Genomic DNA, 23,901 nt, shown 5'->3' with positions numbered 1-23,901 from the left:
AGATGTAAATAGCAGGTGTGTAAGAAAACAAAAATAGCCGATGAACGAGTTCCATATTGACACTGTATCTTGTCTAGCATTGTTGGTACAGTCAGTAATCTGCTGAAACTTAAGTGAAAACCAATCTCCAGACGCAAGCTAAGAACGGTTTCAGCGGGCTGGAGAGCAAGTTGTAGACTGAGATTTTTGTGTTGAACGCCGATAAGCTTTTTGTAAACCCTAAATTAACGCAGTTAAGAGGTGCTCCTCAGCCCACAATTGACTGACCTGGAACAAAATTCGTCAAAATCTCTTACGTAGACTTCAGCGCTAGGGGTGCTGCATGCATCCGCAGATATGGCATATGCCGAGGGCAAGTAAATCAACTTTCGCCAATATCGACTATGAGAGGTGACTTCAAAATAATAATGCGTGACTTCTCGGGGAAAATTGAAGGTACGAATTAACTACCCCAACCTCATGCACGTAAGCAACTAAGTGCCAATAGAAAGTTATTCGCAATGACCTTTGCATAATAAGGTGAGTTGAGGTACATCTGATGTGCATGTCTGAGTTTTTCAGCATTTGCTCTTGTTTTTTCGCGCTGTAAGCGCTGACTGTCAACTTCTGAAAAAAACTAAGCATGAATGCATAAATCTAGGAAATTTTCAACTAGAGATTTATGAGTTTTGCTTCTAGAGATACCTGGGCACAGGAAGTTGGCGCCAACGCCAATGCAATGCCCTCGGCTACCGGTCTGCGCAATTGTCGTGCGATCACTTGCCCGTGCTTTTTGCAACCAACTGGTCCAAGTTGCTGAACGTCAGTGTTGCCACAGTGTTTTGGTGCGGAGCATGGCACCTTGAACTGTCTGTCGCCTTACAACTTAGCCGTTTAGCATCCGTCAACCTAAAAGCCTGTGCGCCTTACCTCTCATTTTCAGCCTAAAGAAAAGAGGGCGAGAACACTGAGCGTTGCAACACAAAAAAGCATCGATCAATTACAACACTAGCGAGAATAATAATATTTGGGGTTTTACGTGCCAAAACCACTTTCCGATTATAAGGCATGCCGTAGTGGAGGACTCCGGAAATTTCGACCAGCTGGGGTTCTTTAACGTGCACCTAAATCTAAGCACACGGGTGTTTTCGCATTTCGCCCCCATCGAAATGCGGCCGCCGTGGCCGGGATTCGATCCCGCGACCTCGTGCACAGCAGCCCAACACCATAGCCACTGAGCAACCACGGCGGGTCTAGCGAGAAGGGTAACTGATTGCTAGTGATTGATTATATCTAATCCGTGACGTACAAGTCTGAGTAGTAATACGTTTGCTGCTGTGCACGTTTTGCGGCGAAGCCAGTCGAGGAGGAACCGTGGTCGCGCGGCAGTACGGGAGCGAGCAGCGGCGGTCCGCGGAGGAGCGCCATCGCGGCTACCACCGTCTTCCCCCCGTCTACTTTTCCCGAGGGTGATCGCCATCGCGGAATGCAGACCTTGGTCGGGGGCGAGAGCGAAGCGAACAGCGGTGGCGTCTCGTCCACATCTGGATATCAAAGACTGGTTGCCCACCGCTTAGGGCAAGGTCGACCCTACCCAGTGCAGTAAGTTCATTGTGGTCACCTTGGAACTTAGTTCGCTCCTAGAATTGTTTCGATGCCGGAGCAATGCTGTCGTTGCGTCCTGTAAAACGGGCCCTGTAAGCTTTGCAGAGATATTTGTTTTTTTTTGTGTGTGTACTTTTGTATGTATGTACATTTTTATGTGGCTCCTGGCTAGTTTTTTTGTGTTGCTGTCGCTCTTTTACTCCGAAGAGGAGGAATGTTAGTTGTAAGGTAACGCTAATTTGTGTACCATACGAACTACTATAGCAATACTTCAGTTTGTAATATTCCTGCTATACTAGTGGTACTCATTGCTACACTATACTATACGTTTGCTACTTCGAAGAGCTCCGGGTGAATATAGCAAGCGGGATTAAAAAAAAATTATGGAGTTCAATGTCCCGAAACTACACCGTGGATTACGAAGGCCGCTGGAGGGGGCAGTAATTTACGTTAGTGCGAAACAAACGCTTACTTAAGCTGTAGTTTAGCTGAGCCCGCTCAATGATGCGGAAGCCTGATTACGCCGATTAAACTGCTCGCGCACACTCTGCGTGCCGGTCGTGTCGTCGTCGTGTTTCGTGACCAGACCATTGTGGCTCGTAGTGGTGTGCTACATGTTCATGTTTACTTTTTTCATGTTTCATGTTTGATTTTCATGTTTAATTTAGCTTGTAAGCAAACGTTTGCAAGTTTATGCGGCGGTTTATACTGCTATCCGTATATCGTATAAGTATTTACTAATTTGCTGTCGAAATCGGTGCTGCGCCTTTCGGGCGAAACTGCGTCTTTTTACGAGCTTGACTAATGTTAGCTGTAACACCCTGTGTAACAATTACGCTGTTCTAAGTCACATGACCGGGTAGGCTGCACTCCAATGTGGGAAGCCTGATTGCTTTGCAATCTGTACAGAGCACCCAAAAAATTCAGATCCGCCGTGCCCTGTTAAAATCTGAACACAGCGATGCTTTCCGTATATACGCAAGGAGTGCTGAAACACGTGCTTGTGCATGTAGAATGTGAGTGCGAAGTGAAACCGAATGCTTTATTATGGTATTTTATTGAGGAAATGCGATGTTATGTAAACGAAACACACGTCTATTATAACGGTTAATGACATGTGTTCGTGGTGGTCAATTTGGCGTTTTCGCGCCGAAGTAGCACACCTTTCTGCACCGTTTGTTTGGGCTGCCCGACCTCGCCTCGGAGGCGCAGGTGCGACCGTCCAGCGGTTGCAAGGCGGGGCAACGCATGCGCAATGTGAGGCAATTTCCTCTGGTGCCCTCTTTCCAATCTCATCGCGGCTCTCGACGTCACCGCCCGCTCTCGCTTTGCACCAGTGGCCAATGATGCTCATGAGCAGGCCAGCTACCCCCTCTACCCCCCACTACTGTGGCCGAAGTAGTGTGAGCCATCGCCCTTAGATGGCGCCGCCTTCCCACTACCGAGTGTGAGCTATTCGGAGGAAATGCACCATCAGCAGCAGCAGTAGGCGCGAGCCACGGTCAGCGAGAGAGGGCAGGGTGGTTGCGGCGGCCTTCTGCATGCAATCTTCAGTGTCTTACAAAAAGTAATGTGTCGTGAACTGGCAGTTTTACCACAATTGTACTGCTGCTATCTCAATGTGGCATTCCGTAAACAGTTATCGCGTTGGTTTCAAACACGTTTCCTTGTCTTTGCTTTTTGCCTCCCAAGCGTGTGAACCAAGGCTGTCGGGAAGGTCGGGCAACACGTGAGCGAACAGCAGGGACGCTGGAAGCGCCATACAAATGCCAAGAAGCTGCTGGCAGGTAGGTGTCTGTAAGCCTGACGGTGTCGTTCTGAGCAATGGCCGCCGCAGCGCTTCCGTTGCGTCACTTCGCAAGGCATTACATTTCGAGAACGTCCCGTATTTTAAATGGGATTACAATTCTTAGCGTACTTCACGCACTTTTCGCGAGATGTTTGTCTCTTTGCCAGTGTCTGCCAACTTGGATGACTTGGTAGTCCAGCTGCCACTTTTTCTGGCAGGGGGTTCTCGCAACTTTAGCTGAGTAACTTAAGACTCCCTTAAAGAAGCCGTGCAAGTCGTTTATCTTTCAATTTGTTTGTAAGCAACTTCGTCGGAATGCCTCTTGCTACAAAGCGGTATATACAAGCAAGTCAGTCATCAACCTAAGAAAAATAAAAATGTTAAAAGGTATAAGAACAGTATGACAAAAAGTAGCAGTTTAGACCGGAAGGCGAAACATCCATTTCGATGGCAAATTAGTAGACAACTATACGAAGTAAGGATCAGTTTTGTCGGCTGTATGAACTCGTAAACATTCGCTTATTAACTAAATTTAGAAGCGTGGTGTTACACAGGAACAGGTAAACAAAAGCACAGTCGAAGGAATAGCGGCAGCAGCAGCGAGCGAATTGGCGTTCATACTGCGCCTCACTTCAACGTCAAATACGCGGTGAGAACACATCGCACACGAAGCTATCGGCATTCAGCACACACCGTCTCCATCGCAGACTGCTTTAAAGGCAGCGCCCGCACGGCTGACTATACTCATCGCAGATCGCTTTCAAGATAAGGCCTGTGCGGCCGCGCTTAGCCGCGCCATATGCAGCCGCCGTCAGAATTGAACGCTTTCCCCCTCCCCTTCCCCCCGTTGCCTTGCGCGCGGCGGAAGACGGCGTGCTTGCTCCACGCCTTCTCTTGGCGTGCGAGATCAAGCCACCTTCCTCGGCTCGCCGTCACTCGCGCCTGCAGCATGCGGTGCGCGGCCACGGCGTTCGCACTTGGGCTTCATACAGAACATCACGGCGACGCCAACGCCGAAGGAGAGGACGGTGGCGGAAATGCGCCTGGAGCGTACATGTGATTGCTATCGCAATAATAAATATACAGGTCAATAAAAAAATCAATATCTTGTAAATAAAACGAATGCGATTTAAAATGATTGACAGCAAGAAGTGTAGCACAGTGCCGTTGATGTTCACTTTAGCGAACGTAACTTGAAAGGCGATTTTATGTGGCGAAAGTGCCACGCTATACCATACCCGATGGGCGTTACATATAAGTTGTGAGAGCAGGTTTAAGCTAGAAAAACTCTCGAAGAGGTAAAAAAAGTTTCGATTTGTACACTTAAGTTCTACAGACTTTGTGAAGCGGCGGTCATTAATGAAGTTGCTGCACGGGAGTACTACTCAGGGGCGTTGCACATCTTCCCAATATACAATGAATTCCTTTAAAAAAACTTGTAGTTCAGAACACGAGCAAGATATAAACACGTTCGTTTTTGCATGATAAATCTTAGGACGAACCGGCATTCTAGAGGCTTCATCTGATTGTTGTACAGATCATGTTCTGTACATGTGTTTTGCTTTGCACATGCTTTGCCGTGCACTGCTTTCAATAGCAGTTGAACCCTTTTCTGGCGGTGCTCATGGTTTTCAATGTTACGCGATTCGATTTTGCCAGCACTGCCCAGTGGTAGCGCGGAAAATACCGTGAACATTGAGCGTCTGTTGAATTACTGAACGTTCTATACCTACTCGGTGTGGTTGTATTTCAGTTCATTGTGTGTAGTAAAGCCGTACACTAGACCAGCTTGCTAAACTCAGCCACGCTTTATATATATATATATATATATATATATACTATACGTGCCAAAACCACTTTCTGATTACAAAGCACGCCGCAGTGGATGACTCCAGTAATTTCGACCACCTGGGGTCTTATAACGTCCACATAAATCTAAGTACACGGGTGCTTTCGCATTTCGCCTCCATCGAAATACGGCCGCGCTGGACTGGATGCGATCCCGCCACCTCGTGCTCAGCAGTCCAACACCATAGCCACTGAGTATATTCAAAATTATATGCAGTCAAAATTAACGTGCCGGTGTTCTTCGTAGGTGATCAAAAGCTTTGTTCTTTTTATGAATATTATGAAGATAATAAGCCAAGTCTTGACTGTACAGTGCATTGATACTTAATCCCTCTCTAATTACGAAGACTCACTTGACCCAACAATCGTTCTCTGGACTCTAATGGGCCTCGCAATGAACTTGAGGAAGCTTTAGCTCGGTTGCTCCTATATAAATACACGTAAAAGGAGAATTAATTTTTGTCGGCAAGCACTCCACCAAAATTGACGAGGCTTGTTGCATTTAAAAGAAAAATATACATAGTGACTGTTAGTTTCGAATTTTCGATTTAGGTTGTCCATTTCTTACTAAAAATTGGCAAAAATCGCAAATTTCTAGAAAATGGGACTATCAACCTTACACCCCTAACTCAGCAATGAAAAATATTAGCACAGTTCGGTGAATTGCATCTGATAGTGCATCTAAAGTGGACAAAATTTTAAGTTAGACGTGAATCTAAAAAAAAAGTAAATAGTGCAGCTTTAGCCGAACCCTTGTACACAACGTGAAAAATTCAATAGGTAAATTAACATATTGAATTTTTTCCGCTTTGAATGATCTTCGGGACGCTGTTTACAGAATCGCGATATCTGTTATTGAAGGAGCGCTATTTATTCGTAAACTTCGTGCTTCTATGTTTTTCGAACTTTCGAATTTCTGAATATTTTTTCAATAACATGCAGGACTCAAATCGAATCCGCTTCGAACAGTCAATAGAAGTTAACTTTATCTCTCAAATGCAATAAATTTCATTAAAATCGCTCCAGAGGTTATCTTAGAAAAGCGTTTTTGCATTTTACATGTATTTGAATATTGAATAGGCCGCGTCGGAGTTGGGCCCGAGCTAAAGCTTCCCCTTAAGTAACGGTCAATCGTAATTGAAGTCTTCTGTATGGATGAGTAAACTTGTTCGTTGTCACATTAAGTTTTCATACAGAACGTGTTACTCAATTGTGATGTTCAGGCGGAATGGGGCGGGACCAAAGCGAACAGCGATGCCGTCTGAAGCGACACGAGGTCACCGAAGACATGCTACTCGACCGTGGAGGAGCACAAAGACGGACCTGGCCAGAGTGGTAAGTGCTGCGTAACCACCTTTGAAACTGTCGATAATGGCTTCCGACGCTTGGCTTCTCGTGTAATCCCAGGTTACGAAAAAAAAATGAGATATTGCAGCGGGTGGCTGCGGGAACCGTTGTGTCAACGAGTGTTACGGTGTGGGCTTGTTGCGCCATATTGCGTTGAAGTCACATGCGCACATGCAAAATGGAAAGAGACGCAAACACAGCGCTTGCTTTACCTGCGCCTACTTTGCATGGTTAGTGTTGAGACAGCCCGACGTGGCTGTGTCAGCGTTGCCTAAATAGAGCGAGTGCTTCTCCGTCTTTTCTTTCTTTGGGTCAATGTCCACCACACGATGCACCACACCTACTCGTTATGTCACTGAGAATGTCCTACTCGCAGCACTAAGAGGAAACTTGCAGCTAGGGTCCTGGTGCGCTGCCAGCAAGTAGCGGTAAAAAAATGGACTGAGCATTTGATGAAATTTCTACCACTCGAAGGCTCTGCGATGCGTAACGAATAAATGTGAATTTGAACACGTTAACGAAGGCAATCCGAGCGTTGTCTAAATTAGTTAACGCTGGCCCCGTAACGTAAAGTTATTCCCTTCTGTTATTATACAAACCCTCGAAGAAAGCCGGGCGCGAAGGGCCGCCAGTAACCAAGGCGGTCCTTATGTAGCAGCGGCCCGTACACTTGATCACACCGATTCAGTCGCATTACTTAATACGCCAGTCGTTATTTGTGCAGCCAACTATACTGCACACGTCTTCACTCTATCGCTCCACATTTTGACGCCTGAATGGAGCATACTGCGTCACTAGAGGTGATCGCACGGTGTCAGGGCCGGAGCGGTTGGGATTTGGTCTTCGTGCGCTTTTGCAGAGGCGAACGTAAGTTGAGCAAAATCACCGGATGAATGGATGGATGGATGTTATGAGCGTCCCCTTTGGAACAGGGCGGTGGGTTGCGCCAGCAGGCCCTTGCTATTATACTGCCTAATGTCCTACCTAAGTTAAAGAATAAAAAGAGAAAAAACACTACGAACTCCCACAGCCAAACTTTCTGATTCCCTATTGCGAACTGTGCTTTTGTACGTCTCCATTTTTTCCAAAATTCAGCTAAACATGCGCAGCATAATTATGGCGGGGTCCTGCGGTTTGCAACAATCGATTCTCAGATACGTTCCCATACCTACACGGAAATGTCGCATAATACCGTAGGTACCACGAAGATGTCTTAAATTGAGGGGCGCTGCCCAGTGGTTCTGTGCAAACTGTTGCTAGGCATACATAAAAAACTACGTCACCATAGAGGGAATGCCTAAAGACCCGTGAGAATTTCGAAATACCAGTCGAGATGGTTTGCAACATATTGATTGAAACGCACGTTCTCCTCACTATATATTACCAACAGTTCAACGCTGCCTCCATTCGCTTGCCTAGCTGTATTGGTACTTTGAAAGTCGGCCCTGTACACGATCAAAAGCCTAGGGGTTCTGCGTAGCAAGAATGAACCTTTTAACAACTGATGCTGTAAAAAATTTAATTATTAAGGCAATGGATATATAATTTCGGTTAAACTTTGAAGACATGACAGCCGCCGTCATGCCACTGTATTACTAAAGAGGTCGGCACTAAAGGGGTTAACCGAGGGGCCCGATTTTTATTAATCATATCGCGAGAAGCCAACAAACGAGGACACCAAGGAAAACACAGGGGAAATTACTTTTACTTACTAATGGAAATAAAGAAATGATAATGACAATGAAAGTGGACGAGAAAACGACTTGCCGCAGGCGGGGAACGATCCGACGCCTTGGCATTACGCGTGCGGTGCTTTTCTGTCCGCCGATGCTGATTTCGCCCGCCTGAAGGAACCACGCCTGTTCGCCCCACCTTGACGCTGACCAAATATTTCCTTCCTACATGCCGATATCACGTGATGCTCGCTAGAGATTCCTTGTTCCGAACTCTCGTTAGCACCTGCATTCAGAGCAATTACTTTGTTTTTTTTTTCGCTGAATCCTCAGTTTCTTAAACATTGTACAGCATTGCTAACCATCCTTGTTTCTTTTGCCCTAGTTTGCTGAGTCCACAGCCCCTGCGCCATCAGAACAAAGAATAACTAAGAAAATAAAAATAAGTTTGAAAGAACAGCTAGGTTCAGAAGCGAAGGCGCGTAGGTTGGAAGTATATTCAATGCACTTTTGCTCGTTTGTAGTATACATGATGGACTTGCTTAGCACGATGCTCAGTGTCCTCACTGCATAACGACGCCCACTCCGAGTTATACGGAGCTCCTTGCCACGTTAAGCGTCACGAATCAGCCGCCATTTGTTACTGATCGGGTTTCATCGCTGAGGAGCAGACTGAAAGCTGACAGTGTGAAAAATGGTACGTAATTTCTCTTTAGTGTTCAAATTTGGACAGTAAAAGAAAAAAAAATACTGCTAGATTTATTAGTGGATCCCCCTTACCCACGCACTCTTAGTCACAAATGACCTGGCTTGCTGGAAAAGAACCCCAACAATGACTGGTGGCGACGCCGCGAGTCGTTCTTGTCGTGACGCCGTGAAATTCGAAAAATTAAAATTGACGTGACATTTCGTGTATCGTAATTAACCTTTTGTCGCGAAATTAACGATAATGGAGCTTTCAACGAATACTTGAAATGATTTTTCAATAGTGACCCTTCAAGTACGCAGCGAATTGAGGAAGCTGCAATGTTGTGCATCGAACTCGCTTCGCAGGTAGTTTTCCTCGTCGCTGCGTTAAATAAACAACTGTGTCGTAAATAGCTGACTATGACTCGGAATGTTTGGTGAAGAGTAATAGCACGCTTTTCGCTTTCTTTGCACTTTGCCGGAAAGCCAGTCGAAGTGGATCGGCGCGACAGGGGCATGAAGGGAGCGAACAGCGGTGGGTGTGAAGCCGCGGAAGAGCACCTAAGGCTGGCTGCGCACGGCCTTAGGGGGGAAGGACAAGTATGCCCGGTGCGGTAAGTTGCTCTGGTCGCCGTGCCTACCTTCCGTTTTCTCGCTATCGACCTCTTTTGCTCGGAACGGGCGGTATGCAAGTTTTAGGTTTTCTTATGGTATCATTAAACTACTAACTCGATGTGGCGCAGCATCGACGAGTGGTTAAGGTTAGTCGGCAGTTTGAGGATAAAATAAAGAAGCATGCAACAATACAAGATACTTCGTCACGCGAAAAGTGCCCGTAGACGCAATACAAATTTCCGCCTCTCAGCTCCCGTGGCTGCGTCGGCTGTGTTACAATGTGACATACGATTTCTTCGTAATCCCTATAGAATGCGAAAAAAAAAAAAGCTGGTGGATTCAGGCATGCAGAGTGCAGTATGTTACGGCAATGTCGTGTGTCGTAAACCGTCTGTTTTACCTATATAATAGTGCTGTTATCTGATTCTTGTCTTCCGTGAACAACTATCACGTCGATATGAAGCGTAAAAATGAAACAGAGGGGGAGGGGTGTATTGTGTAAGAGGGCTTCTGTTGGCTAGGGCTGCTCGTCTCCTCCTGACTCGTACAGCCGCATCCAATCAGCAGCGGCCGAAATTGACACTCCACTAAGTGAACTCTTACAGAACACCTTCCCCCCCCCCCCCTACTGCTACATTTTTTGATGTTTCATGTCAACGTAATAGCTGTTTATGGAAGACAAGATTTTCTATTCCGAATTTCCTTTGATATTAGTGTTTTTGTAGATATCATGTTTTTATTGTTTTTATCAACTTACAGCAAAAATGGCGCTTTTTAGAATTTTTGTTTTACCCCATAAATTTTTTTTTGTTCGGCAACGTGTTTTTGGAAAGAGCATTTCATTATGAACAATGTTCTATGCTGAAATGTGTGGTGTAATATTACTTGTAGTGGAAAATACTTTTTTCCCCGAGACCTATAAAGACGACCATTTTCTCGCGGTAACGAAAGAGTTAAATTGGGGAGGCGCTGGTTTCACTGTTCACCTTGGAACTCCGTAACCATACTCTAGCTCCAGCCTCGGCTATGCCTGACGTGGCACCGCAAGATGCTACCTTACCTCCGGCAGTGGTCTGTTCCGGCGTTGCAAGCTAGCGAGACCCTGGCAAAGGCACCGAAGACCACAATGTGGAGGACTGGGTGAGTGAGTGTGTGATTGAGTGCAGGCAACAAATCTGATGACGCTGCCAAATTTGCCAATGTTCTCATATAATCGAGCAATGGGGCCCATCTATGGTTTCGTAACCGTGAAGCTGACATTGGGGGTGAACCACAGCAGCGAATTGTGTTGGTATATTTTAAAAGGTGGCAACGCAAGTAAAGACACGGATGTGTCTCCGAGATGCCTGTCCTTGTAGCGCTCGTCTTTCCCGTTTCGTCCGTGTCTGTTTTTGCGCTGCCGCCTTTCAAATATGTACCAGCAACACACCCAGTTGTACCAATCCCGTCCACGGCGACCGCATTGCGATAGGGGGGGGGGGGGCAAAATGAGCAAGAACTCGTGCGCTTAGTTTTAGGTGCACATAGAAAAACCACCATGGCCCATATTATTCCGGAGCACCCCCCCCCCCCCCCCCCGCCGAACTACGGTGTGGCTCATAATCAAATCGTGGTCTTGGCACGTAAAATCCTATGCCTTTCTCGACGCGCAGTAGCGTTGCAAGCATCGCCGCCTCAGTATGCCATGCTCGGGAGATTTTTCTGTCTCCGGATAAAGCGGCTACCTCAAGAAGTCGGCGCGTTTTTCGGTGGACTCCTACCGTCCGTCGGCCACGGAATACGTGTCGTCCAAATCTTGCGCTCTGAATGGAGACGCCAAGCGCGTTTGTATCGCGCTCTTCTGAGCGCGCAAGTCTGCAGTAGGGCGCGCATTTTCTCGCACCAAGGCGAGCTGCAGGCCTTCCACGTTCTTGCCGATCAAATAACGGACTTCCTCTGGCAACAGGCGCTGGGAAGACTGCTCTCTAATTTTATTTGCGAGCCACCTTTATATTGTTTAACAAAGGCTTTTACATTCAACGGCAAGGCATCTGTCTTCGTGTGTCGCGCCGATCCTGTGTGATAACCGCTGCCTGAATCATGAGTTTTCTAATCGGGGGGTACTCGAGGCTTTTAGTTACGTTGGCAACTTCTCATACGTATGTTGTATCCAAACAAAGCAACTTGACTTGCACGGATTCAGTGAGCAGTATTTTAACCCTTTTCAGATAATATGGGAGGGGTTTGAATTTTACGTAAGAACTTCCGATGAACGGTTCGTTGCAGTTTTTAGATCTTAAATTGCAGTTCGGCTTGCATCATATGTCCTGGCATTACGTACCACGATCACAAAAAGAGCTTCCACCTTATGATTCTGTGCATTCGAAGATAGTTAGGAATGCCATTGCAAAATCGTGCCTGGAATCTGTTTTTACAAAATCACGCCCGCATGCAATGCATGGCAGCTTCCGTAATCAAATTAGCAGGGTGCTTTTCAGCTGGCTTTACCTGCTAGGTAATCACAGCAGTGACCGAGAATCTTCTTAAGAAGGTAGAAAACAAAGAAAAATGTGGCAGCAGCACTGTGTGCTTGCTCAGAAAGAAAACCGCGGTTGTGCCATATGTACACCAAGTCGCCCACAAAATAAAAAAAAAAGTGGCATAAAGGCATGGTGTCCCTGTGGTTTTTTTTATGCTCCAATTAAGCTCGCTGGGTTGTGCCGGAGTATTAGAGGAGGAGCCCGAGGAAGCGGTTGCGGTGTGAAGCATACGGAAACTTTCGTTAAATGTGCCACGGGCGTGGTATATCAAATCTCGCTCGAATGTGGCCGAGTATTTGTGGGCCATACAGGGTGCTGCGTGAATGAACGCGCAGGGGAGCATGCGTTGTCAATTTGGAAAAGGAGCACACTTGCCCGCTCATTGCATAGCACAGAAAGGACGTAAACCACAGTTCAACAACATTAGGATTCAAGGCAGAAGCAACAATAAAATGGCCCGTGAGCTTTTAGAAGCTTTTCGCAGCAAGTAAAAGGGCGATGACTGCATAAGTGACACTTCTGTTACCTTATATAATGCGTAAGACAATTTTCTGCGCAGCTTTCGCAGGCCTGATTGGCAGGCCTGGTGAGGCAGGCTTGATTTGCCATTTCCCCCCTGCCCCTCCTTCCTGTTTTGTCAAGGGTGAACACAGCCTGTATATGCAGCTCCGAAAGGAATAAATCAAGTTGATAGTTTGCGCTCTTTTCATCTGCATAATTTTTTTCCTGTGGTCGTCCTTTCATACTCGCAAGCTTCCCTAATATTGACGAACAGGTTAACGATATGCTTCACCGTGTCGTGATACTGCCCTCACACAGGCCTTGGACTTACCCAGTTTTACTGGTGAAGAAAAGGGACGGGATATGTAGATTTTGTATGGACCGATCAGTGCCTTAATAAAATCACATATAAAGGTACAGCGTCCCTGCCCTGCCCCGAATCGACCACGCTATCCGCTGCCTGGAATGGACAAATTTGTTCTTCCTTGGATCTTCAATCGGGGTAATGGCAAGTATCTATTGATGAAGCTGACCGCCCAAAGCTGGCATTGATCCCTCCCGATGGGTTATACGATTTTAACGGGATGCCATTCGGCCGTTTCAACGCGCCTGCCACTTTTGAACGGCCTCCTGGACAACACACTTCGGGGCCTCAAATGACATACGAGCCTTTGTCGTAGTCAGTCTTCGACGGACTTCGATTTTCATTTCACGCGCCTCGCAAGAGTCCTCCCTTGCCTTACGGCCCAGCTCATTTTAAGAAGTGCCATTTTCCTGCACGCCGGTCCACCATTTTAGAACATGCTGTTTGCAACGATGGCGTTCTTCCCGACCCTGCAAAGCTTCGAGCCGTCGCCGCGTTTCCCAGGCCGACTACAAGGAAAGAACTCCGCAGTGCTGTCGGCCTTCGTTCGTATTTTCGCCGATTCGCCCGCAACTTTACGTCCGTCATCGGCCCTTTGACACAGATTGTCGCCGACAACCAACAAGTTTCGGCTTGGTCTCCCGTTCATGACGACGCATTTGCCACTTTACGCCATCCCCTTACATCCCCTGCTGTTCTGCACCATTTTGACTGGGACGCTCCTATACTGAAATCCACGCGGACGCGAGTGATGGCCTCCATGCTATTCTTGCCAAATACAAATCTGGCTTCGAAGAGCACGTTGACTCTTAGGCCAGCTGCACCCTCACCAATTCGGAAGAAAACTATTAAGTTACAGTTACGATGAAAGAATGTCTAGCCGCTGTTTGGGCGATCCCAAAATTTCGGCCTCATGTGCATGACCGACCATTCGACATTGTGACTGGTCACCATGCCTTGCGCCAGCTGTCTTCCCTCAAAGATCCATCTGCTCGCCGGGCTTGTTGGGCAATACGTCTCAAAGACCATGATATTCGTGTCCTCTACAGCTCGGGCCGTAAACGAGCAGATGCAGATGCCCTTTCCCGCTTCTCCATTTTCCCATTAGTCTGGAGCAGCGTCTGTGCACAGCTACGATTCTTCGTTCCTTACATATGCCGACATGCAATTCGAGCAACGCCAGGGTCTTTGGATAGCCTCCCTCCCAGAGTTCCTGTCTGAGCCGTTGCCACGTACCACCAACCGCATGCTATGACGCACTGCACACCACTTTTCCCTCTGCGATGGGCTTCTGTACCGCCGCAATTACTTATATATGATGGCCTTGAATGGTTGCTGGTAATTTCCCGCCTTTACGTTTAGACATCTGTGCCTCCTGTCGTGCAGACGCACAATGTGTCCATGATGGATTATTAAAGACCTACGCACACCTGCGGTTCCGGTACTACTAGCGCGAATGTACTGCTTCGTCCGGCAGTACGGCCTCTCGTGTTTGGAGTGACAACGCCGCAAGAGTTCTCCTTAGCGACCACTGGGCCACTTCAACCCCTGCCCTGTCCCTCCCGGCCTTTCGACCGCATCGGTATTCGCACGGACCCCTTCCGAACAGTCCAGTGGCAACCGCTGGGTTATACTTGTTGTGGACTACCTCACTCGATATATGACAAAACATTCAGCGCCTCTGTCTGCCACATCATGTGTCGTAGCCTTGTTCATCCTTCATAACTTCATTCTTTGGCACGGTGCGCCTCATGAGCTGCTCAGCCATCGCGGACGCTTTCTCTCCGACTACGAAGAAATCCCTTCCACTCGAATGCAGCATTGCCCAGCTCACTACTAACGTACCCGTACCAACGTATCAACTACCAACGTATCCCCATACCAAGGGAATGACTGAGCCATTTAATCGTTGACTTGGTGACACGATCGCCATGTACGTCTGTGCCGACCGTACCAAGTCCGATTAGATACTACCGACCTACGCTTACAACAGCGCCAGTAGCACACTATTCCCCACCGTTATTCCTGCTCTACGGCCGTGGGCCTTCCTCCTTCATGGACACTATCCTTCCCTAACGCCCTGGTGCGTCCGGATCCACGACTCTATAGTTACTTCATGGGCTTCCTTAAGGGAGCCAGAGTTGTGCCAACGCATGCCATTTTGCGTAATAGTGTTTGCGGGAAAGCCGTACTCCGTACGGGTAGGAGCCGCGCTCGCACGGCACTGCCAGTAGTACTTTTCTTTTAGGGGTTTTCTTTCAATTTTTATTATGTTGAGTTTAAAACTGGATTAATTTACGAACTCATTTACAAGACCTCATAGTAGGACACAGCCCGAGTCCTCTCGCACCACCAAGAATCTGGCGTCTCTCGATGGTGTAATTTTCCTTCGTGTAATTGTCATACACTTCGCTATCACTAATACTGCTTTGCCTTTCCGGAGAAACTGCAGGCTCTCCGTCTCATTGTTTTTTTTTTCTGTGGGTCCGAGTAAAGCGGTGCTGCGCATGATTGTCGTTGAAGTGAAGTACACGGGGTGTTCCAACTATCATGCACCAAGTTTTAAAAAAAGAGCCATTGCGTTACTCGAAGAAAACTTAGTGCATATTGTTTCCAGTACAGTGGAGTAACCGCCAGTAATTCTTTCGTTACAGCAATTTATTCAGATAATCGTAATTATCTAACTCGATAAGTACTGTCCTGGTTATCAAAGTGTAAATGAGGCATTTGTAGGCACCCCGAGGCCCCTCCAGATGACATCTAAATCTGCGTTTTCAGCGAAGTACTAATTGCGCGGAATTCTTTCCGACTGGCAAACGTCACGAAATATGAAAAGTACCACGTGACCGCGCTCCCACCCGTATCATAAAGCAGCGCTCTCAAATAAGCTCATTGAAAGCAACTGCATTGCCTGTCGCAAGCCCGAAGAGACAGCGCATACCCATTGATAATGGCACCGAAGGAACACCGGCTGCAGGTTTCGCGGCTTCGCAGCTATTCCTTCCTGTCTACGTCACGCTTATTATCCGTCTGTCAAGGCCGACTGGTCACATTAATAACGAGAGCCCCTTGATAACGCGGCTGAAGCGCCGCTCTGACTACGCACAAAACGCGAAGAGAATGTTTCAAAATCCTGGCTCTGCTCGCACCGCAACGAAAGAATGCGCGCGTAGCTATATTTTGTGCCAGAAACTTGCTTCAGACCAAAGCCAAATTAAACTGACTGTTCTATTTTTCATAAGAGTGCGTACCTGCTGCAAAAACAAGCTCGTGGCAAAAAATAAAAGCAAATGCACAGACCTTGGAGCGACTCATGTGTAGCGAAAAGGCAAAGCCGATGTGTTCAAGAAAGTAATGGTATCTTCGACTGGTCGCCTGTATGCCCCGAAGTTGTAAGCTCAAAGGTAGGGGACAAGCGCGCAAGCCGAACGTGCGACTCGCTCTCGGAGGAGGAAATTGCTGATGCGAAACCACGTGACTACTGCCAACGTCCGATGTTTCGCCTATCCAAAGCTCCCGGCGCTGCCGGAAAAACCGGCGGACGTGCCGGCGGGACCAACGCTCGTCGAGACGCCAGCATGCAGTGGCCTAGGTTGCCAAGGTTACGGTGGGCCGTCGCCAACAGCAGCGACGCGGCGCTGCGATGACGTTTCAATCTCGATGACTGCTCCGACGACAGGGCTCGGAGCGCCTCACAGCGCTCCAAGGTAGAGGAGAGCAATCGAGAAGAACCAGCCGAACGCAGGGCGCGCACCCTCTTTCAACCAGCCGAAGACAACGCCGCTCGCGAGAGCGCTCCAGAGTGCTCAGAAACGACCAGCCGAAGATAGCATAAATGTACAACTTCTAAATGAGCCGAATCGGCTATCGTGATGTCTACGAAAAAAAAATACTATCAGATTTCAGTCTGCCCTGATCTGAATTTGTAAGCGCCGTCGAACACCAGCTGCTGCCTAGAGGACGTGTTCGAACAGGTGTCCGTCTGCAGCTACGCAATACTGAATCCGCCTCATCACATTTTCATTGGCTTTCTTGATGACCGACGCTGGAATTCTACGGCAGACATCCGTTATCTTTGCCTTGAGCTCATCTGACTTCGTCGTCTCAATCATGTCAACCAAATATTTAACATAACCCCGAAGAAAGAAATCGAGTGGATAGAGGTCAGGTGACCTAGCCGGCCAATTCCCAAGCCCGAGCCTTCCACCCTTATTGCGCACGAAAAATCGCATCCAGCCAGTTTTCTGCTCGCCTGCTGCTGTGGCTGGTGCTCTATCTTGCTGATGCCTGAAAAGTGCAAGACGGGACTGCGGGACTTCGCTAAGAAACTCATCCGCCACTCAATCAAGGATTTCGTCCTGCATTAAATGTTCACTTTAACAAAGTGAATTTGAAAAAACTACCCCCGAGTGGCGTTACAACGGACCTCACGCATGCAGTTTGCCGTTCCGTGAACTCAGTATACGAGGCAAAGTAATAATCACTTTTGCTTTCGGATGAATATGCAGGTTACTGAAATGCACGAGTATTTTTTAATCAAGATCAAATGGCTCATATATTATAAATTTATCCTGCGAATATTTTACGCATGCGTTTTCTGCACACACGTGTAGCTTAACGCATGTTGTTTTACCTGTGTTCTTGGTACATGCTTTGTTGTACGCATTCACTGGCTGTTAAGCGCTTCACTCATGGTGTGCATAGTTTACACTGTGTGTGTTTGTGTGTGTGTGTGTGTGTGCACACACACACACACACACACACACACACACACACACAAATACCGCGGTCGTTATGCTTCGGGTAAATTGAGGGATATTTTCCCATGTTACTCAATTTCAGTCCAAACTCTTGTGTATAGCTCTACACACGACGACATTGCTGCGGCTGTAAACGAGGATGTCCGATCTACCGGGTTTCTTTAACATTTGCGAAAGGATAGCTTTTTTTCTCGTAAGGCCAGGCAGTCAATAAACTGGTGCGTGTGCCTAGAACAGGTGATCCTGTTCTTGTTATGAAGATGCGGAAACTTGTATGCCTGAACAATTAATTGATACTTTATAGTCCGTAATTACGTGGACTGACCAAAACATGCACAAAGGACCACCTTAGAACCCTTATTCTATTGCACAATTGTCTGCAGCGCCCCGAAATTATGCAACCTTGTTACGTTTATCAAGAGGCCACCGTGATACGTGTCTTTTAAAGGGATAAATAACATTCGTACTTGTAAAAATTGTTCTTCGTACTACTGAACCTCAAAGGCACTTGATGGGGTTGTGCATTCAAAGTTAATATTAAAAATGAAATATTAGTTTGCCCTCGCACATTTTTAACTGGGTTAAAGCATATCTATCCAACCCTAATCAGTACGTTTGCCTTGACGAATCATGACGCGGTTTTTAGATGTAGGCTCAGGCCTTCAGCAGAGGTCTGTTTTGGGGCCGCTCCTGTTTAACATTTATATTATTGACTTTGTGGACGGGGCAGAGTCGTCTGTATCTTTAAAGCTGGTCGCAGATGACTGCATCGTATTTACACACGTCCATTCTGTCTGACTAAATCAGCCTGAATAACTCTTTAAAATAAATTGGCAGAATGGTGTGCTGAAATGGTAATTGACTTTCACAAAACTACGCACACGTGCATCACTAATAAACGCAACAAGCTTCCCTTTCCCTACCATGTAAGAAAACAAGCCCCTTGAAGAGATTCAGGAACGCAAATTTTTAGAACTCACATTAGACAGTTCTATAATAGCATTTTTTGCCTTATGTACGTTTAAACACAAGCAACTTTCCGGGCCATTGCGGTGCGTGTCCCTCCAAGACATTTAGTTTAACGTGCGAAAACGCAAACGAAAGGAAGGCGCTAAATACATGCCGCCGTCTGGTGCCTCGTGCCGAACGTATCCAAGTCAAGCCAATCCATTACGAACCAGCCTGTTGTTGCTATGCGGACCCGTCTCGTTTAGGCATACGGACGCCGGAATCGCCGAACGGTCTCAGAAATTGACCACGCTATGCACCCATAACTAACGTTTCAAGTGAGTTTAGAGGAAGTGAAAGCTTATTTCAATAGTTACTGGCGGTCAACGACAGCGAGAGCGTAGCCATGAGAACTGACGCTGAAGCGGGAGCCTTGGGTGCTGCCATGTTCGATAACGCTATTTCTTAGCTTACGTAAACATTGCGAACGTAAAAATTGCCGAATAACGTGCGTTATGATGGCGCACATAAACAACAGAAACCCAATAACGTTCGAAGCATGCGCAATGATGACAACGCTGTTTCTTTACGTATGTAATGCGTTTACGTTTGGTTGCAAACGTTATTGTCAAACTGTCTGTTAGTTTCTGGTCTTATCTGATCGACCCATATCAATAACATATGGTCTACAGCCCGGGGAAAAAAAACACCGGGGCTTTTGAAACATAAGTTGGGCAAATCGTCCCCCTCCCTAAGACTGACGATATACAAAACCTTTATCAGACCCTCTCTGGAATATGGCAGTGCTGTTTGGGACCCCTTTATTCAGGCAAATGCTGAAAAAAAATCAAAGATCAAAGATTATCCGTCCGTTACGATTACAAATGTTTCAAACGTCTTGATTCACTTCGGCAACGTTATAATTGACCGAACTTTCTCCACTTGTTTAAAGGAGAAAACAGTACGTTTGAATCTCTTTAGCTTCTCTTTATTTTAGTAAACTGGGAATAAAACCTTACTACTACTTGCGGAAACACACTGGTCGAGCCTCACGTCACAGTCATGCCATCAAGCCTGTATTCGCAAGAACTGACTTATGTAACGCAAGAACTATCCCGTCTATAATCTTGAAATTACAGACGGGCTAGTTTTACAGTATAATTTATTACCATCAACTTCACCCTAGCTCCGTAAGAATTTGGAGGACGCTTAAGCTTCGTTTTAAGAGTGGAACGCGATAGCATTCAAAGATGCCCCTGACTGCATCTCGCGTTTCCAGGCAACTGCAGCTTATGTAACCGTATTATTTGCTGGGAAGCGCTGGCGGCTAAATCTACGCATGAAGGCGAGCTTTCTGGTTTAAACGCGGCCTTTCGCGTCGGCCGATCTTCGGCTATTGTTTCGCTCCTTGGATAGTGACATTTAGAGCTTGCGCGGTCGGTGTTTTGTTTCACATCTGTTTCACGACTGCCCAGTCTGGCTGCCATTCTAAAAATTCCGAGGAATAACTTTGTAAAGAACGTATGAGCAACTTTAGTGATACTCTTGGTTCGGAATGAATTTTCGTGAAGAGATGGTCAACGTAAAGACGTGTCGTAGACGCCCCAGCGCTATCGCCTTAATACTTTGTGATTGGTTAATATGCATGTTTTTTTTTGTACGGTTTCCTGCTTGGACTGTTTTCCGCAGTATTGTACCATATGGATAAATAAAATGAATATTAGAGGCCTTGCTCAATTTTACCTTCAGGCAAGGCCGAGGCGCGGCAGAAGCAAGCAGCGATGCCGTAGGACGCGACATCAGGTTACCGAAGACTGGGAGCAGAACGGCGGGGAGCAGGAAGATGCAGCCCGCAGATGGCCGTAAGTCGTTCGTGGCCATCATTGACATTAGCGAGACTTAGCAGCCGATGCTGCGCTTCGCCTGATGTCACATGTTAGCAAAAAGTTAAGTGTGAGAGCTGGGTACGGCTGGCTGTTGTGTAGACTAGAAAGACGTTGCAACCTTTTCGGTCATCCATACTGCGATGATGTGTAACGCATACTTACTACTCCGCACGAAAACAACGGAAGACGCAGAGTAGGGCGCAGGACAGGCGCTGACAACTGGAATTTATTGAACAAAATGCTTGAAAAAACACGAATAAACCGCCTACTTGCTTGCGCCGGAAATTAAACACGTGGAAATAGTTACTCGGCAAGTGCGTTTCAGATGCCTCAGATACAGAAAGATCGCGCATCCTTTCTATATGTAAGGATTCAGCAAGTTCATTAGCCCTTCTGTCTGTGTGTTTGATGATGATGACAGTTTTTGCGAAGAAAGGTTACCTACGTGATAGGTCGGCCTTCCTTTTGAGGCATTCTTACGCTGGCGCAGGCGCTCATTGATGCAGTAGCCCGTCTGCCCAGTGTAAGCTTTTCCGGAAGGGAGTGTGATTCGATAAACTATGCCTACGGAGCAGGAAAAGAAGCGTTCGTTATGGCTCGCAGAGCAACCAACAAGAGTAGATTCAACTGCCTTCTTAATCGCAGCACAAACAAGCCTTACCTACTTTACGGTTGGGCTTGGGCTGCGCAAGTATTTCCTTAGATTCCTTTCGAGGTATTTACATAGATACAAACAAACAGGCGTGCCTACATACACACACACACACACACACACACACACACACACGCACACGCACACGCACACACACACACGCACAGACACATACACATATACACACACACACACACACACACACACACACACACACACACACACACACACACACACACACACACACACACACATACACATATACACATATACACACACACACATACACATATACACATATACACATACACACATTACACATACATACACATACACATACATACACATACATACACATACATAAACACACATACACACACATACACACATACATACATATATACATACATAACCCGCCGTTGTTGTTCAGTGGCTATGGTGTGTTATGCTGCTGAGCACGAGGTGATTTAGGTGTACTTTAAGGAACCCCAGGTGGTCGAAATTTCCGGAGTCCTCCACTGCGGCGTGCCCCATAATCAGAAAGTGGTTTTGACACGTAAAACCCCATAATTTTTTTAAGAACTTACATACATACATACATGCATACATACATACATACATACATGCATACATGCATACATGCATACATGCATGCATACATACATGCATACATACATGCATACATACATGCATACATGCATACATGCATGCATACATACATGCATGCATACATACATGCATGCATGCATGCATGCATACATACATACATACATACATACATACATACATACATACATACATGCATGCATGCGTGCATACACATAGATAGATAGATAGATAGATAGATAGATAGATATCTAGATAGATAGATAGATAGATAGATAGATTCATACATACCCCGTAAAGTGCGTGTAGTACCCTAAGAATGCTAACGCATTAAAATGCAATAGAAATAGATCGCCTGGTCATCTACATAGGGCGTCAATCGAGTGAGAATACCGGTAAGAAACGCCACTGCCGTGGTGGCATGCGCATGCGCACTGTGGTCCTACATATTTTGGAGTTTGCTGACGCAATGATTCCGGAGACGTTGCAGAATCCACTTGTTTCTTTAAGAGGGTGTTGGATTATGTCGTCCTTAGCGCGTTTTAACTCAGCGCTGTGTAAACTACTCTAGCATTAACTATGCTCGTATTGCAGGTATCCGATATGCATGTCTGCCACTGCTTGGCTTTGGAGCTCGACAGAGGTTTAAACCATCTTATGTGGGTCGAGACCTTTGAGCCGCAGCCAGGCTCTATTGTTAACCGATACTACCTAACTTTATTTTAGTTCTTTATTTTAGTTCATTGCCAAAAAGAATTCGTAAGACGCATTAAAGCAACGCTGAGCTCGTAAAGGTGCTCGCGGCATTATCTGGCGCAGAGGGACTTCAGAACTACCACAAATAAATTAATCAATGAAAAATTCTAAATTCCCGTCGTCAGGTCTCCATCTGATCCACATGTGTCACCCTTAAGAAAGGGAGAAAAAAAATAGGGAGGAAGACTTTGACCAACCATAATGTCTGTTAACACAAAGGCTGGAGGCAATACGCAGAAGGCAGCCAGACGCGATAGCTAAAAGGTTCTAGAACAGGTTGGGTACATGTGCGTTTGATTTTGCTTGCTAGGCAGGCTTTACAGATAGTATTATATCGTCTTCACATATACTACAGAAGATCAGAGACGACATAGTGTACAAGGCGAGGGCAGCGCTCTGTGCACCACAAAAAGGACATTGATTCCTTCAGGTTGCATGTGTGGATTTATTGACCAGTTGCCTTCACCCAAAAAGATCACGTTCTCGTGACGTCTGCGGCAGAAAGGATGTTCCACATCCGCCGCCAAGGTCTGAGTGGTGGCGCTGGCTAACACTCCCAGGGTTCTACTAGGAAACAAATACCAAAGAAAGTGGATGTGGAAATGGCGCCGTGGTAGCCCAATTGGCAGAGCATCGCACGCTAAATGCGAAAGATGAGGGACCGTTCCCCACCTGTGGCAAGTTGTTTTTTCATCCACTTTCATTTCCATTAATTTATCCTTTCTTTATTTCATTTATTAAGCAGACGCAATTTCCCCTATGTTGTCATTGGTGTCAGTGCTTGTAGGCTTCTTACGAGATGACTAATAAAAATCGGGCCCCTCGGTTAACCTTCATTCTTCTCGTTTAATAAAGACGTTTGTTCCTAAGAGGATGGCGGTGTATGGAAGTACCTCGAGTCCGTACAAAGAGGATCAAAAAGGTTGCTTCAAGTTTCAACCGAAATAAATTCTAGGATTTGACATGGCAAAACAAGGATCAGATTATGAGGCACACCGTAGTGGGTGCATCGGGTTGAAGGCTATTTTAAAAGCGATCTGGAAAGCGATCTGCGATGCTGAAAAGAGTGCAACGAGTGCTAATAGCTACTTGTGCGCTGTGTTCTAGCCGCTTAGCTCGCGTTGAAGCGAAAGACCGCATGAAAATCGATTCGCTCGCTGCTGCTGCTGTGCTTCCTCACTCCAGCGTCTTGAGAGCGAGGGTCCACTGTCATCGAGTGAGATGCATTCATGTTTGCATGTGCGTGAATGACACCATGTTCCTTAAATTAGTCGGCAAGCGAATGTTCACTAATCTATACGGCCGATGAAACTGCTACGCTTGCTTTGTATAGCAGCAGAATAATTTGCTATCGCAATCGATGCAT

General features: G+C 46.6%; 2 protein-coding genes across 4 annotated transcripts in view; both read left to right on the top strand.

Annotated features, from left to right (window-relative positions):
• LOC142584899 (uncharacterized) overlaps positions 1–6,549 on the top strand; it is a 123,305-nt gene extending 116,756 nt beyond the window's left edge. The window contains exons 11-13 of the mRNA XM_075695231.1: positions 1,337–1,581; positions 3,277–3,371; positions 6,445–6,549. The gene's annotated coding sequence lies outside the window, so the exon portion shown is untranslated. The remainder of the gene's footprint in view (positions 1–1,336; positions 1,582–3,276; positions 3,372–6,444) is intronic.
• Positions 6,550–9,456: 2,907 nt separating this feature from the next.
• LOC142584898 (uncharacterized) overlaps positions 9,457–23,901 on the top strand; it is a 116,723-nt gene continuing 102,278 nt past the window's right edge. For all 3 annotated transcript variants that reach the window (XR_012828975.1, XM_075695229.1, XM_075695230.1), the window contains exons 1-3: positions 9,457–9,542; positions 10,556–10,683; positions 20,385–20,497. The gene's annotated coding sequence lies outside the window, so the exon portion shown is untranslated. The remainder of the gene's footprint in view (positions 9,543–10,555; positions 10,684–20,384; positions 20,498–23,901) is intronic.

The sequence above is a fragment of the Dermacentor variabilis genome, chromosome 6, assembly GCF_050947875.1.
Source record: "Dermacentor variabilis isolate Ectoservices chromosome 6, ASM5094787v1, whole genome shotgun sequence".
Lineage (NCBI taxonomy): Eukaryota > Metazoa > Arthropoda > Arachnida > Ixodida > Ixodidae > Dermacentor > Dermacentor variabilis.
This window is presented reverse-complemented; position numbering and strand designations above follow the sequence as displayed.